General features: G+C 33.4%; 1 long non-coding RNA gene across 1 annotated transcript; it reads left to right on the top strand.

The window, feature by feature from the left end:
- Positions 1–10,660: 10,660 nt before the first annotated feature.
- LOC128211152 (uncharacterized) lies at positions 10,661–16,774 on the top strand. The gene is made up of 4 exons (XR_008257222.1): positions 10,661–10,789; positions 11,537–11,622; positions 12,213–12,825; positions 16,062–16,774. It is a non-coding gene; the product is annotated as an uncharacterized LOC128211152 (long non-coding RNA).
- The last annotated feature ends 384 nt before the right edge of the window (positions 16,775–17,158 follow it).

Raw genomic sequence — 17,158 nt, 5'->3', positions numbered from 1 at the left:
CGATAATTATAAGCATTAAATTTATCTTTATTTTGACAATGTGTAAAATGTGGTTGATTTGTTTTCGTTAATGTAAAATAATTTGAAAATGCAACTAACGTTAATGCGCATTGATTCAATGAAACAATGAAAATTACGCAGACAGGCCTAGTAGCATCAGCCTGAATGGAAATATTGTTTGATGGAACAAGTACCAAGTCCCCAATCCTATATTAATATGATGTAACACTTAAGCTAGAGTGATGTTTTGGCGAAATGAAGCAAAAACAAATATATCTAATAAAAAAGGAAATGATATCATTATATAATTTTCGAATTCTATATTAATTAGTTTTTGAAAGCACAAGGGAAATTGTTTCCAGGAAAGATTCCACCTGATACAAAAATTAGCGATACCTTGAGGGGAAAAGGGAAGCCTAATCGAGATTGGATGGTAACAAAGATCATATTTGTCCAGCCAACAAACGTTAGGATTCCAGAGCAATTGCTTGAGATGCTGAATGAAGTGCTAAAGGAAACGAACACATATGGACAAATGAAATGTAAATAATCTTCAAATATATATGTAAATATAGTTTATATATGGATTACTACAGTCAAAACGGAATTTGTAAGATGTTATAAAGTTCATTATTAATGGTATTAAGGTATTGATTGTATAAATACAATGTATTAATCCTTAGATCAGCAGGTCAAATGAATGTTGCATTTATCTCACAAATTGTGCGTCATTTAGAATGCAAATCGAATACTGGACTTAAATTCACTGTCTTGAGTCTGTTTTTAACGTAGCAACCATTATTTTGTAAAATATTTTTTGATAAAGTATCTGCTGATTATAGTTAAACTTGTTAACTTTAGCATTTACAGCATTGTTTTCATCAGCAATGGTTTAGAAGATTTAGAGCCAATTTATAGGAAACTTATTAGGAAACATATTTTAGTTGTATGTCTGAAATTCTGACTTCGTACGTTAGTGGTATACTGGCCCTGAAATGTATTGCAATTGTGAGTGGACTTTTTTTTTTGATAGATTCAACAACCGTGTTCACGTTATTTTCCAAGTTCGATCGTGTTGAAACCGGAGTTGTCACAGAAGAAGAGTTTGGAAAGAAAAGAATGAAGTTAGCAAAACTTTTGTGTATTGAAAATAATCTTAAAGAAAATTCCATACCATGGAAAAACTACTGCGACACAATTTCTAGACCATCGTTGACAATTCAAAACTCTGTCTTGAAATTAATTAAATAAATTCAATGCCCTCAGCCGCAGACAGAGTCCATGTCAGATTCAAATGATCTTGGAATATGCGCTCAATGTGCTTGTTTTTTTTGTGTTCGTAAGCTTGCTGATATCGATTTGGATGGCGATGGAAGGATATCGTAGGACTTAGTATTATAAAAAGATAATTTAAGATACCAAACCTGTGCCTTGTGAAATTAATTCACAGTTGAATTAAAAGGCAAATTGAATAAAAAGCCCTGTTTTTCGTACTTGCACATTGTCGTTGTCTAATTTCCTCGTCAAGTAGTGTTTTGTGCAAATTCTTTGACGATGGTATGTAGCCAGTAACTTTATCTTGGATTTTTTTATTTGTAATTGTAAGTTGTAGGAGTGTAATTGGTATTAATAACCTTTGAATAGTTTTACAAGCCAGACAACAAGGTTGCCACTAGAAGGAGACAGCGTTTAGTTATTTAATGGAAAATACCATCTTTGCATTCTCCACTTCCAGTTAATTGTCATTGTCGCTGCGCCACATTATAACTTTTAAAAATTCACTCTTACTCCCAAATAAGATTTACCACAATCAAAATTAATAATATTGTTTTAGTGTTCAAAATATAGATGAATAAATGTCAAAAACAGTGGTTCTTATGAAGAATACCGATTTAATTTGAAGGACATACGCATAAAATACGGTATTTCTACCTTATGAGTCTAAAGTAGACCACAGTAAATCTTTTAGCATTCACCAATCATTTAATATTGTTGTGCTTTCTGCTATTAATACACGATTACAATCTTGTTATCAGTAATCATTTATTCCATAAATGCATTATTAAGTAAGTACTTAAAGGTTTATCAGTCAAAATGTATATCTGTTATACATGTGTATGTATTGATTTTGAATAAGAGTGTCACTTTAAAAAGATATGAAAACCTCATCGTAGTTTCTCCGCTCCCTTTAAAATGTCATGCGATTCAAACAATGTTCCTTCTATCGACAGCTGTTCAGAGTTCGACCTAAACATTGTCAAGCTATAATAGGACATTTCTACATTCTTCGTATAACCTTTTTCAGTTTGAATGCTATGAACATTTCGAATATGCTTATGTACCAATGAGTAACTAAGCAATACACGTACATTATCATGTCTCTTAGAAATGCATTTAAAACTGGGAAACTTGAATTGTTATTCATACTTACATGTCTTAAGAAGAATAACAAATGTTATTCTACTATCTATCCACATAAATGAAATATTCATATCGGACTTATTTGTTCATACTTATTTTGAGAAAAATGACAATTATTGGGCATGCCTGATCTTGAATTGTATGCCTTGTTGGTCGTTGAAAATGACAAAATTATCTCCCGACTTGCACACGAGTTGTATGATTTATATATATGACCGATTATCTTCTTCCCACTACGTAAACCAAACATTTAAGGCATGTCAAACTAAAGACTAAAATATCATATCACCTTTCCTGTATAAAAGCAAACATATCTTGCACTTTAGAAACTATTAACAAGACTGATTTTGATGCAAAGCATTAAAGACGGCGCGAGTGTTTTTGGAAAATGAAGCAAATGCAGTTTTCCAGCATACCAAGTTTGAGGTTCAAGCATTTTTAAGTATTTGAACGAAATCGGATTTTCATATCAAGGTCACCACGACCTTGAACTTTAACGAACTGACGACGTCAAAATAGAAAGGGTACTATTCAAGTTAAGGAGACCGCTACCATGTAAGAGGTCAAAGCGTTTCCAATGATCGATAGGAAACTGCCTTTTTTCAACTTATGGTCACAACGACCTTGACCTAGTGACCTCAAAAGCAAACGGGTTCATTTGCTTATTAATCTGCATACAATTTTTGAGGTCCAGGTATCATAGAGAAATTTAGATATTGATTCGAAACCGATTTTCAGCTTAAGGTCGCCACCAACTTGATCTTTGATCCACTTACCTCACAATGTATGCTTTATCTGCTGTCATGACCAATCATACTACCAAGTTTAAGGTGCCTGTACCTAAACGTTCTTCTTGAATATAAACCGATTTTCAACTGAAGGTCACCAAATCCTTGACCTTTGGCCCACTTACCTCGAACCAATAGAGTGCATAGTATGGTCATGACCTACATACACAGACAGTTTAAGATCCCTGAGCCTAAGTGTTTTTAATACATTCATCGGAATACGATATTCAGCTGAAGTTAATTTTAAGGTCACCACGACATTGACCTTTGACCAACTGAATTCCACATCTAAAGGCTTTATCTGCTGGCCATGACCAACCTGCCTCCAAGATTAAGATTAAGTGTTCGTCAGATATTGATCGGAAACCGTGGGGATAGACAAATGGACGGACAGACGATCAGATACTACTGCCACATTGAGACATTAAAAGCCTACTTGCTGTACTACTAACACTTTTACAAAAACAAAACTTCTGGTTTAATGTGTTTAGTTATAAGTTAAGTGTGACACAAGCTTTTGATCGACAAAGGGAAATTCTATGCGCTTTAAGCTTATAATGGGGTATGATTATAAAAATAGGTTAAATGGTATTTCTTAACAAAAATAAGAAGTAATGATATTTAAATAAAATTCTTATGATTGTGTACAATCAGCAGAAATAAAATGACCTTAATACACAAGCTGTATTTTATTGATGGGGAATGTTAGAAGTACAACAAGGGCCATATTACAGGAGCATCTTAAGTCAATTTGGATATGTTCAATTTATAATAAAAATTAAAGAAATAACATATTATAAATTTCTGAGCCAAATTACAACTTCAAGATGTTAAAACTGCTTTAGCCAAAATATAAATAGGAACAGTAATTTATTTATCTATAATTAGCCACAAATAAACTTTATGTTTAAGGTCCCTGCCCCAGTATCTTTTAGTAATATTAACCTATAGAAATGTTAATACAGCCAAACGACTTATCTTAACCTTTTTGACATTTTAATCCTCAGCTTGAAAACAAATGCATTCAGCGCAATAACAAAGAGGCCTTAAAACCCGAGTTATGTCTAAAATTTGACGCGCACAAGGTCACTACGAAATTTGCATATCACATGACTTTCTTTATGAAAACAATAAAATATAATGTCGGCTGTTCTATTTTGATCATTTGATCCTCCATGGTACAACATTGAAACCTATTCAAAATTGACGTCGCGTTTTTCATATGTCATTAAAATTGCTGTTTTGCAAGAATGCCACGATGGCACAACGAAACATTCGTAACGCTACCAAGAAACAGCTCATAACAGCAGCGTCCCATTTGGCTGGCTCAGAAGTGTATTATCGAGAACAGCAATGCTAGCTACAGCTGTTAATTTAAAGCTACAGCTGTATTCGAGAGTACAGCTACAGCATATCTATAGCTGTATAAGTTAAATTACAGCTGCAACTATGAATACAATACTGCAACAGGCATGCATTGCACTTTATCAATAATTCTAGTACACGCTATAATTTGTTCCCTGTTTAATATGTGTAATATACATGAAGAAATATCAAATAGCCCATCTGTAAACAATTGTATTGGAAACAATATTAGCCTTATTAGTACTATCCCAGCAAGTCATACGTTTATTTCTTATTCTGTTGGTATGATTTAGATTTATTTGAATAAAGAAGTGTTTTTTTTTTTCCATTTAAATAAAAGAGGAAAACGTGATATTTCCTCTTGAAATAACAAAAAAACTTTCTTAAAACCTTAAAACCTATGTATGAAGACATAAAATTACGTCATGGACATATTGAAAGATTAAGACGTTATCTGACCAGTTAAAAGCAAGCAAATTCCGTTTAAAAGTAGAATGTTTATGTTGAGATTCACGCTGGATATATTCACAGAGGTCATTCGGCTTATAGCCAGAATGAAAAATATATACATTTGTGGTAAAAATATTTTTTGGTACTACTTTCTACCCGGAAAATTGTTTAGTCAGTGTGTGGTATTAGGCTAATCTTAAGCGCAGATGAAACAGTATGGTCTTTGCTGTTTTCTTTATTACCGGAAAATGAAATGTAATAACTAATACTCCACAATTTCATTCAATTCGTCTAAAAAATATGAAAGGCTCGTTAACTTACAAATTGCATGAACTTGTTAAATAAAATTGTGTATTATATGACAACTCGTGACAGATCCTATATGTAACTATAGCTATAAATATAAAGCTGGTTATTTGGCGCCAAATTTATAGCTACAGCTGAATTTTATAGTTGAAGCTGTCTCGCTAACTACGGCTGTAGCTACAAAAGACAGTAACAGCTATGAACAGTAACAGCTATGCATATTAAGCTGCAGATATATCTGACTCTTGTCGTATTCTTTAAACTCAACTCAACTTTATTTAGTACATAAAGGCATCCGGCCCAAAATAAATACTGTTATATATACATCATTAATTACAATTCAGTGGTGTCATTGGTTAAAAATTGTATACAAATTTCAATATTAATCCACAATTTTTAACATGTAAAAAATAAATATTGTCACTTGTCTAATAACAAAACTATTATCTGACTGCAGGAGTCTGTAAAAGGAATGTAGGTCAGATCGACCGATGTACCAGCTATAAAACAACTGATTTCCATACAGTAGAGAACCTCGGGCATATGAAAAACGCATGAAATTCATCTTCTAATAAAAGCCTGGTCTCGTTGATTAAGCAGGACGCGCATATTCTGTCATTTCTTCCTATATTAAATGGCGGCCAACTTCGATATTTAACCTATGACTCGAAAAGCTAAATCGTGACAAGTTGATGGAAAGATATTTTTCCGGATTGAGTAAGGATTTAACATGTTTATAGAGATCGCATCTTGAAGAAGTATTTATAGTGTCGTGCCGTCCCTGAGTCATACAGTCGATAAAGCGATGTTTAAAATTTAATACATTTTGAATAATATATCACACAAAGTGGAACACGACCACATCCACCTAGTGCCATACAATTATTAGTACTTATATTAAGACCGAGATTTTTTGCATTTCTGTTGTAAGTCAGATTTTGTCATATACCACAGAAATGGAATTTACTATCGTTGAAAGCAGCACAATTTCCAGAAATTGCGGGTGGGGTAAGATTTTCACATCATAATTTATGTAGATTTCCTGGTCGATTATTTTACCAGTGTATTATACAGAGTGATGAAACTTTATGGGCGAGTGATTGTTGAGGTCGGTTGTTGGCGGACTATTGATATGATACTGAAACATTATTTGTGTGACATTTCAGAATTGAAAAGAAGTCCGTTTTCGCGGTCACATGACCAACTGACTTTAGAATGCCTTCTCTCATCAAACAAGTGAACAGTTTTGGGTGAACTTACGAATCAAATGCCTTTTTACAGTCGACAAACAATACTTAAAACCTCCCAACAGGCTTTGATTTATATTTTGTTATCATTGACTGCAAACAGAATATATTATCTATAGTAGAATACCCGCGCAAAAACTCGCCCGCTCAACGTCAATTACGTCGAACTTCTCCGCCCAACGTGTAAGCCGATAATTGATTATACCAGAAAATATTTTGTTAATGACATTGATGAGAGAAATGTCCCTATAATTAGATGGATCGTTTCTCGAGTCTGACTTAAACAAGGGCTGTCACAGACTCGACTATTTCGCCGCTTTTCAGTGTAAGGATTGAAAGGTTTTAAACCAGAATTTCTAAGTCTAATAATAAAGGGCCATTATTTGCAAAATACAGTTATCTAACTTGGTTATTCAATTAGGATGGGTGGTTGAATATCATTGCATAAAGTCTCAATGCAATACATCAAGTAGTTGCTGAGATAGTATCCTATGTGTGCTAACATGCAAGACTGTAACCAAAAATTTTAAGTCGCATTATAAAGGGGCAAAAATTATATAATATGAAAGATAGAGTTATATTACTTGATTAAATAAGAAGGCTAAATGGTTGGGAGCCTGTGTGTAAAGATTCAATACAATACATGATGTATTCGCTGAGGTATTGACTTAAAAGTGGTTATATGCAAAACCGTAACCAGAACTTCTATGTCGAATAAAAAAGAGGCCATTATTTGAATTTAATGCAAAATAGAGTTTTCTTACTTTGTTATTTAGGCAGATTGGATGGTTGAGTACGATTGTATAAAGCCTCAATGCAATACATCAAGTATTTGCTGAGATATTAACCTATATGTGCTTACATGCAAAACCTTAACCAGAATTTCAAAGTCAAATAATAAAGGCCCTTAATTTGCATTATATTTAAAAAAGTGTTATCTTACTTCAGGTTAGATAGTTGGGAATACATATCCAAAGTTTCAATGCAATAAATGATGGATTTACTGAGATAATGACTTAAATGTGCTTACATACAAATCCTTTACCAAGGTGTGACGCCGACGCCGCCGACGCCGACGCCAGAATGAGTAGTATAGCTCTTCTTATTCTTTGAATAGTCGAGCAAAAAATCACGAAAATGCTTTCTCACCAAGCATCTGGGAATGACCCTGTATCTAAAACATTATTAAAAAGTATCAATAATATGGGTGCTATTTGGCAACACGTGTGCTTATAATACTCAGTTTCATTAGCGCCACATGCCTTGTCCGTTTTAAGATTACCGAAACACTTTTTTGTTAGTAATGGGACAATTCAATACTGAATCCATGTCATGGTTAGGTATACCATCCGTGATTAAACTGACCATCTTTAAAAAAAATATGTCTTTAAAATACCTAAACCACTCTTCATTCTTAATATTGCAAGGAATTGAATTAGTTTGGCGCTAGACTACAATTATGACCCAAACTGTTTTGGATTATTGCTAGCTCGTAACAAGACATTTTTACGATCAATTTGATGCAAAATAGGATTAGATCTGCAAAGTGATTTAAACCTGTTACGACTTGCTTTATATGTAGTCAAGTCCTGCTCATTATCTGAGCGACGTAAAAGTGAATACTTGTTGCACTTCATCCGTTATTCCACCAAACGGGCTGTAATTGCATAGTAGACTTGAATTCTTGATTGAGCGTATATTAAATGCAGACGATTTATAAACATGTGATATGAGCGCGACCGCCTCGTTTACGTTTTTGCCAATAGCAGTTTGAATACGTTCGAGGCTTAACTCAAGATGCATGCCAAATAAGTTAAAAAAAACTCATAGTCGACAAATTTTGTATTCAGTTGTAAGTATCGTATGTTATATTCGTGTGTTGGGCCTGATTGTTCTGCGCCCGGTATGGAACATCGCTTCGTGCATCGTGGAACTTTATATGAGAGACGATGGGAAAGTATTCCGATTCTTTTCGATTAATGACGCCAAAGTATGAAATATACAGAAACAGTTCTGAGGCAACACTATGATAGTCAACAACACTCTGTCCATCATTTGCTTAACATGTTATATCCCCTGAAGTATCATCATGTAACCTACCATTTAACAAATTTACATTGTGAATACAACATAAATCAATTAATGACCTACCAAAACTATTTGCTCGACCAAGATCTTTATTTTTACGCGGTTGTTCAAACGTATCGCCAACGCAATCTTCATGATATCCATAAACATGATCTAAGTTATCTGAAGAGATGTAGTCCCGCAAATCTTTAGTTTTGCGTTAAAGTCGCCCGCTATATAAATTTAGCAATCTTAAAATTGATTATTAATTAATTTTAACCTTATTTCTAGCAATATAATGCCATTGTTATCAATGTATATATCATATAAAGGTGAACTTTCTGGCGAAACATATACAATGTAGAGAATCACGTCTTTCATTAAATCAAACATGCTTGATTTTATATAGAGAACTACACAATCTTCAAAATCACTACATATTTGACCCGATTCAACTAAGCCCGATTGAACAAAAACAATATTGCCCCCATTATCTCGAAAACAATTAGATTGATTTGTTCTGATATGGTCAAAGTGACAACAATTGTGCAAAATATATCAGATTCACTTTTAAAATTACTGCATGTTTCAACTAATCCTATTATGTCACAGCTGTGTAAATATTAATGGATTTCATGGTCCTTGGTGTATTTATGTAATCCACATATAGTCCATGTACAAAAAGACAAAATTGTATCGTCATTTGTTGTCACTTGGCTTCGGCCGCGTCCCTTGTCTATTGCTTCACCCCCGATGGACCCAAGAGTGGTTTCATCCGATGATTCATCGTCGTCCCGCGAAGTTCGACTCCCATCTCGGTATCGTGGCTCGTCGCCTCTAATAGTAATCGGTCGTGTATCCGGAGCCCGGTTTATCGGCCGCCCACGAACAGCGCCGATGCGCACTATATGCTTATTTCCTCGTCATATGTATAAACGCTGTCATCAACGATCAGTTTGTTTAAAGCTAAGCCTTGCGAACCACCCATCATTGCGCTCAGTAACCTAACCTTTTGAAAGTTCTCGCCTTTGGCGCATCACACGTTCTGTTAAGTCCTCGTGCACAGCGTATCCTGAAAATCGGTTGAGTTAAGTTCTGGCCTTGTATAAAATGATATCTTTGTCCTTGTACTTTCCGAACTTCACAATAATACTGCACTTATTTCTATCCATCCCTTTGACCATATGAGCCCTTTCAATCTCAGCAGTTTTAGCTCAGGCAAAAATAAATCATTTTTGTTAAAGTTTCTGACTTTGCTTTCACTCGTTTTCCAAGTTTCATTCATTTCGACGTCGATACCAATTAAACGCAGATTATTCCTGCTTGAGGCACTATCAACATTATCAACTTTTTATTGTCAAGTTCTTCAAAATTGATTTCATTTTTAAATTTTTAGGTTTTCAGGAATTCATTTTCCTTCTGTAGATTACTGATTGTGCTATTTATATCGTCAATCTTACTGTTTATAGACATTAAATTATTTCTCACATCTGCTTTTATGGTACATAGAAAAGACATTACATCCTCATTATCATTTCACGCCTTGGCCTGACGGGCTTTGTGCGCTTGTTCCTTACCCCAAATATCAAATACATAACAGCGGCATTAACGAGTTAATGCATAGTTACATTTATCCGTCTACGTTGAATGATTCCCATAAAAAACCCTGATAATCCATATATTAAAAGATCCATTGTATTTTAAACAATAGGCCTTTAAGGAGAAACTGAAGAAGGAAATGTGGTAATTTAAGTTCAAGGGTGTTGATTAAACTGTTCTTTAAGATATATTCTCACCTTTATCAGTAATATCGAAACAGGCCTTAAATTGTGTGGAATACCACCTACGAGCCTTTTAAAGCGAATACTTATGGATATATACAAAGAAAATGGTAGTTTGGAAGTTATTTTAGGATTGCTCATCCGGCATATAGTCCATCAAGGATCATTAAATCTTAAACTGCAATTCATTTCAAGTATTTATTATTTGATGTAGAGAGACAAAGAGATAGAGAGTTATCAGTCAAAATGAATACATATAAACAAGGAAGTTTATTGTCTGATTCATACTACTTTCGATTTGCATATCCAAGCAAGAGGTGAAATGGATATTAAGGAGCAGTCTTAAACTGAGAATATTATACAAGTAAGTGCAGTCACCTCATTGAGATTAATGGATTTATTCCATGCATTGTGTCAATGTCATTAGATACAAATTTTCCAAATTGTGTTGAGGCTTCTTTTTTCTATTATTCAGTTGTTTCCTTTAAGTACAAATATTTCAGTTTGGTTGAAAATTCTAAAATTAAGATTCATACTTTTTAATGCAATATATATATGCACATTAAATTAAGTTTGACATATCAATAGTGATGTATCATGTACATAATGTATATATATAAACCCCTTATCGGTTGTGCAATAAATATAAGCTATGGACACGATGTCCCTTTTATTTATTTATAGAACTAGCGCCACAATATTGATAAATAGTTTAAGAGAAGTTGGTAAGTTATAATGCGTGCCGGTGTTACTACTATGCATATCAATTTTATTTCCATCCGCTAGAATGTTTTTTACATTTGTCTGTTCACCGAAGAATAGTTCAAAGCTAGCTTGCAGTCAAAATCGGAAGAAAAGCTCCTGGCAACACATATTGAAACAAAATCGTAACCAACTAGTTCTAAAAGTATTTTTGCACGCTACCACATTCTCCGATTTCCCAAATATTTTGTTTTCAGAAAAACATTAGATAAAATACTCAAATGTGTACAAATAAATGAAAGATACAGCTGCAGCACGAAAGTGTCAGCAACTCATTTATATGTGCACCACTGATGGCGTTTCATATGCGTGTAATGCGTATTTATGGAATATTTTGTTTTCGTATTAGATTGACGACTGAAACAAAATCGGCCAGGAAAACGTGGCAAATTGCAAGCAAAGGTTGTTCATAATGTCAGCTGTTTTGGGAATCATGTAAGTATTGCTACGATGATTTGTTTTCCCTATCATAAAATGCGCCATACTGGTATGTAAACTGGACTATTTTTTGTTTAAATTTGACTATGTCTCATTGTTTGGAAAGTAGCATCTTTGTTGAGAATCAGGGAATTTTAATTGATTGTCAATATGCTGAAAACTAGTGATTATGTGTTATTGTGTTTACATCTTTGTGAAAGTGTTTGAATTAATAGGTTCTTATGCAAAAACTTATAACGTCATTTAATTAGATGATTAGTGTACATAACAATACATTTTTTCGATGGTGTGATCAATGGCGATATTTAATGTTTGCGGATTTGTAAATGTTTAATTTAATGAATACACAACAGTAAGGCAGTTCTTCGTTCATGATTTTGGTTGGTGCACTTTTCATTGTCGTTTGCATTGTTCTTTTTACTATTCAACGGGGAAAAAATTGTGTGTGTGTTTTACTCATTGTAATTCAACCTTTTTAAGATTGAAGATGAGAGGGATTACTTACCTGAACAGATATGTATGTAACCAAATGAAGTACAAGTAAGCCAAGCCCTGATTGATTTCAATAAAAAATGTTTTTGTTTCAGACTGATGTCAGCCGCTATTGTTTTTGTTGCGGTTCTTTTGCAGTTTCGGTTCGAGTCGCAGTATACTGATATTCAAAAACAATTTAACGAACTTAAAGATACAGTTGATAAACTATCTGTTCATATACAGCAGATTGGTAATGATACTGAAGCTCTTAAATCTGACTTCCATAATAGCCTAGTAAAGATCAATAGTTTTCAAGAGTCATTAGACGAAGTTGGTGAAAATGTGCAACATGTAAGCAATATTGCTGAAACGGCGAAAGAGATGAATGATCACTCCATCGCTACACTGAAACTCCTGGAACAAAATATATATATAACAAAAGTAGTATGATGACAAATGAAAGGTCAGAAATACTTGCAATTGTCGCAAACAATACAGATGATATTGTGATGTTATCCGGGCATGTTAAGCAGATGGATGCGGAAACAATTGGGCTCAAATCAAAATCTCACGAGCATGAAGGTAAAGTGAAGGCAATGGAAGAATCTTTGGGAAAAGTAGATGGGAAGTTTCAAGAGGTTAAAAACATTGCGGCGATAGCTCAAAACATGAATGATCAATCAACAGTGAAACTGAAGCTCGTGGAAGGATATCTGTTTAACAAAGGTACTGTCGTTCTTTTGAAATCTTTATTTCAATACGTAGCTAACAAAAATGTTCAGTAAATTTCCTATGTTTATGTGAATAGATTAAAACAAGTCAGGGCAAGTCTAATTAAATGTTAGTTGTAAACAAAGACCTCCGGCCCAAAATTCAACATATACGTAACAAAATCATACCGTCTTTAGAGCTGTATTTCTTATTGACAGTTATTCGTCGTTTTCGATTTGTTTTATTATAACATTTACCAAGAATGCTTTATCTTTTTTTCTGTCATCGTTTAGACTTTTCATAGGAAAATGAAGTTTTGGAAGTGTTGACGAAAAGATAAGCGATTGCCATTCTTGTCTGAGTTGGTTACATTTAAAGAACACATGAAATTCATCTTCTAATATAAAACTTCATTAAGCAATATCTACACACTAGATTTTCCCTTCAAATACCCAAATGTCGATCAGTTATGAAAAGGAGTTCATGGATCAAATATCGAAATCACGCTGACGGTTTCCTTACATAAACTGGTTAATAAATACAGAATAATTCTTTGGGTTTAACAATGTTTTTAAAATGATTGTATGTGTCATATCGTGTTGTGTTTTTCACATTTTCAAGCAAGTTTTGTCTTTACAATCAACTAACCATAACATATGTACAAATCTACTGATGGGTCTGTGCAGCTGGTTTTGATTTTGCCATTGTCCGTGGTAATTCAGGTCATTTGAAAAATCGATACTCGTATTACTGCAGAGGCTCATCATTCCTAACACTGTAATTTCTTTTGCTCCTGAGTATTAGTCATACCAGTGTTTTCATAAAATTCAAAACATAATTGATTTTTTTTAAATTGTAATCGTAGTTTAAAAGCATTTTCAGCTCAGTTAGTCATGTCATATGTTAAAAGAATGCATATGACATCCGCGATTTTTTTCTGTGATTACAAAACCCGTGTATCAATTTGACCGGTGGGAGGAAAATTACTCATTAAAATATAGATAATCAAGTATTGTTCTGATAACGTCCTCGTAGCTCGTGCCAACGTTTTAACTAAGTCGTCGCCAACCCGCACACATTCGCGTTGGTTTAAAAAAATAGACGATAATACACTGGAAAGCTTTCCTTGAACACATATTTTATGCAAATTAGCCAAGACGTTCTGGTTCATCAATTCGTCGTACACCTATCTGAAAAATCGACGTAAAATACATACAATCTTCCCCCGGGCTTTCTGATATATTTCTTAGCAATACTTAGCGAAGTAAACGAATTATCAGTTGTCGAATAACCATTCGGATAACCAGTCCGTGCCTCATGAATTTTGTCAAACTTTTTTGCCAAAGTACATAATCTATCATGTTTTATATTTGAACTTATTTTTAAATTACGTTTATAAGAGAGATACACCAATAATTTGATTGGGTCTTCTTTAGAGCCCGACTTGTCGACAGGGAATATAATACTTTTTCTCTAAATATCAGGAAAAATATACCCGTATTCAAAACCCTATTAAATAATTGACGTAGGAAAATTATGTTATGGTTTGTCTTTTAAAATTTGCTCAATTCCATCAGGTCCATGATATTTGCCCTTCTTAAATTTTGAAATACTTGCCCGTCAACCTCCACGTCAAAAATGTCATAATTTAAAAAAGCGATCGTTTTCATCACTTTATATAATCGTGAAAAATGTATATTATTTAGGTTTGGTTTATTTTTATCAAACATTTATCCTCGAAAATAGTTCTGCCATGTAACAGGGTCCACGCGCAGAGGTTCTTTTTGCAATAACGTTTTTATAAAAAAGAACTTTTGTAACACGTATTTCAAAATGTCTACGTATTGATATAAAATTTTGAAAGTGTAGCAACCCACAAGTACATCGAAATCGTTGTAATGCAGCGCAGTTAATTTGTTTAGCAAAAACACTATCTCGGTCAAACCAAGAATGATTATAGTTTGTGACATCCCGATGTGTTTTCTTAACGTTATTTCAAAGCAGCTGGCTCCCGATCAAGTCCAATTATTTTCTCAACCACGCCATTTATTTGTACAGGTGTATGTATTTCAAGTGCAGTATGAGCGGTGAGCGAATTGTACTTATGAACAAATAACGTTTAAGAATTCACCTTTGCACGCGTTTTCAAATTAAACTTTTCAACACGTGCAAAACGTTCGTCGTTTTGTGAACCCGCTATATTTACATAAATATGTTCTTTTTATGTAGGAAGCTTGTCAGTTTAAAACAACCTTGTAAATGATCTAACTCATCGCGAAATGCGAAATTTGAAAAAGTTAATGTGAGAAAAAACTCAGAAGACATGATATGATAATCGGCAACACAGGCACCATTATATGTTTTACATGTTAAATTTCCGAAACCGTCGTCATAAATACATCCATTTGATATATGCATGTTGTGAGTACAACAAAGCTCAATATGACATTTCTCAAATTTATAAAATCATCCTTAGTCTTCGTATTTGCGAGGCTGAATAATATTCAACTCCAGTATTAAAATGTTATGTTATGCAGATTGGAATATAATCTTACATCCTTTTGTGCGGGCATTAAAATCCCCAGCTAGATAAAATATGCACCAGGATATCTATTTTGTAATATCGAATTATTATTATCAATATATTTAATTTCAATTTCTATTATCTCTATTGTTATAAATGGTCGAGCCCTCGAGTGAGAAATAAGCAACATGTTATTTTATATCGTGCATAGAACGAAATACAGTACTGTCGATATATAACACATCACCAACCCGTATAATAATGACTTACTAGTAAAACAGTGATAAAATCATTTTCATACAATCATTCTTAATGTAAAGAGCTATTCTTCCACTATTACATAAGAAGTTTTAGAATTTAAATCTTATATGATCAAAATATATTCACTTATCAAACAGATGCTTAAATTCAATGGTTCGAGTTCCAGCCTGGGCGCATATGAGTTTAGTTTGTAACCACCAAGCCAGACAAGTTGGTTTCTTCCGGGTACTCCGGTTTCCCCCACAACAGACCACACTCTCGCGTAAACTCGTGCCTACGAGATTATTATACTGTTGTAATAACTTGTTTTAGAATCGTTGTAAAATAAGTAAGTTTAAACAAACTAAATTCATTATTAAATCACTTCACGTTTCAATCAAACCAATAATGTCAAACGGTTGTAAACAGTGTGTAACATGATTAACATATTGATTTGCGTGCTTTTCATTTTTGTGATATTTTTCAGATGCGCTGACAGCTACTATCCTGATTTTATTCTTTTTGATAATGGGACTGTGGATATACGTGCTAAAAATTAAGTAGAAGCGCTGAAAAAGGTCGTTAATCTATATCAAATGAAACTCCAAACCAAGGAGATAATTCCAAGTTTTTGTGTGCTCAAGAAATATTCGTACTCTACAGGCCTTGGACGGTAAAAGTTGCTTGATCCACGAAGATTTTCATTTCGATTTTCGCGACTGTTTTTTTAAGTGTAGTCGCATAATCTGATGCCGTTGCTGTGTATTTGACAGCAGAAAAACTTTCATTTGCATTTTTATTCAATTTACAGTTGAGAACATACATCCTTAAATGTTTATTTTATTGTACTATTATGAATAGTTAACGGTATATATTTGTTCATAAAATCAACTGCATCTCTTGAGACTTTTTATAATAATGGCTATACTTATTTTATAGTATTGCATGAAATGAACGTTTGAGTCGGTCATATATTTTTAACTGGCATTAAGCCGGCGCAAACGATGGACAATCTGCAATATTTAGAAATTCACCCGCTGTTAACGACCAACATTTTGTTTCAGGCTCAATTTCAATCGTTGACTTCAATTTATAAACAGCCTGTCCAACATGAAAATAATCAATCACAAACAAAAGTCTCGATAAATGATCTCATTTGTGAAAACATTTACACCTAGCAGATCAATTAAAATCTTTATCAACCAGTTTACGTTGTTGTTTTTATTTTACTACTTAGCAATCAACACCTTTCTCAGATCAAATCAATTAGTTTAAATTTAAACAAAATCAGTACACCAAAGTCAAATCACTGATATGAAATAACCACTGCTATTTTTACTTTTTGTTAATGATTTGCATAGTGTTTTTTTTTAAATTGTTATATAGTAATTTTGTCAAAACATAATAATGTAGTACGTTTAATTTCTTTATTTAAATTGTTTGCATTACTATTTGCTGATAATACCGTTTATTTGTCAGAATCATATTTAGATTTGCAAAATGCTCTTCATATAGATAGCAACTTTTGTAATATATAGCAACTAACTGGGAACACTACAAAAACAAAGATTCTAATATTTCTAA

The sequence above is a fragment of the Mya arenaria genome, chromosome 12, assembly GCF_026914265.1.
Source record: "Mya arenaria isolate MELC-2E11 chromosome 12, ASM2691426v1".
Lineage (NCBI taxonomy): Eukaryota > Metazoa > Mollusca > Bivalvia > Myida > Myidae > Mya > Mya arenaria.
Note: the sequence above shows the minus strand (reverse complement) of the source record. Positions and strands in the feature narration are given on the sequence as shown.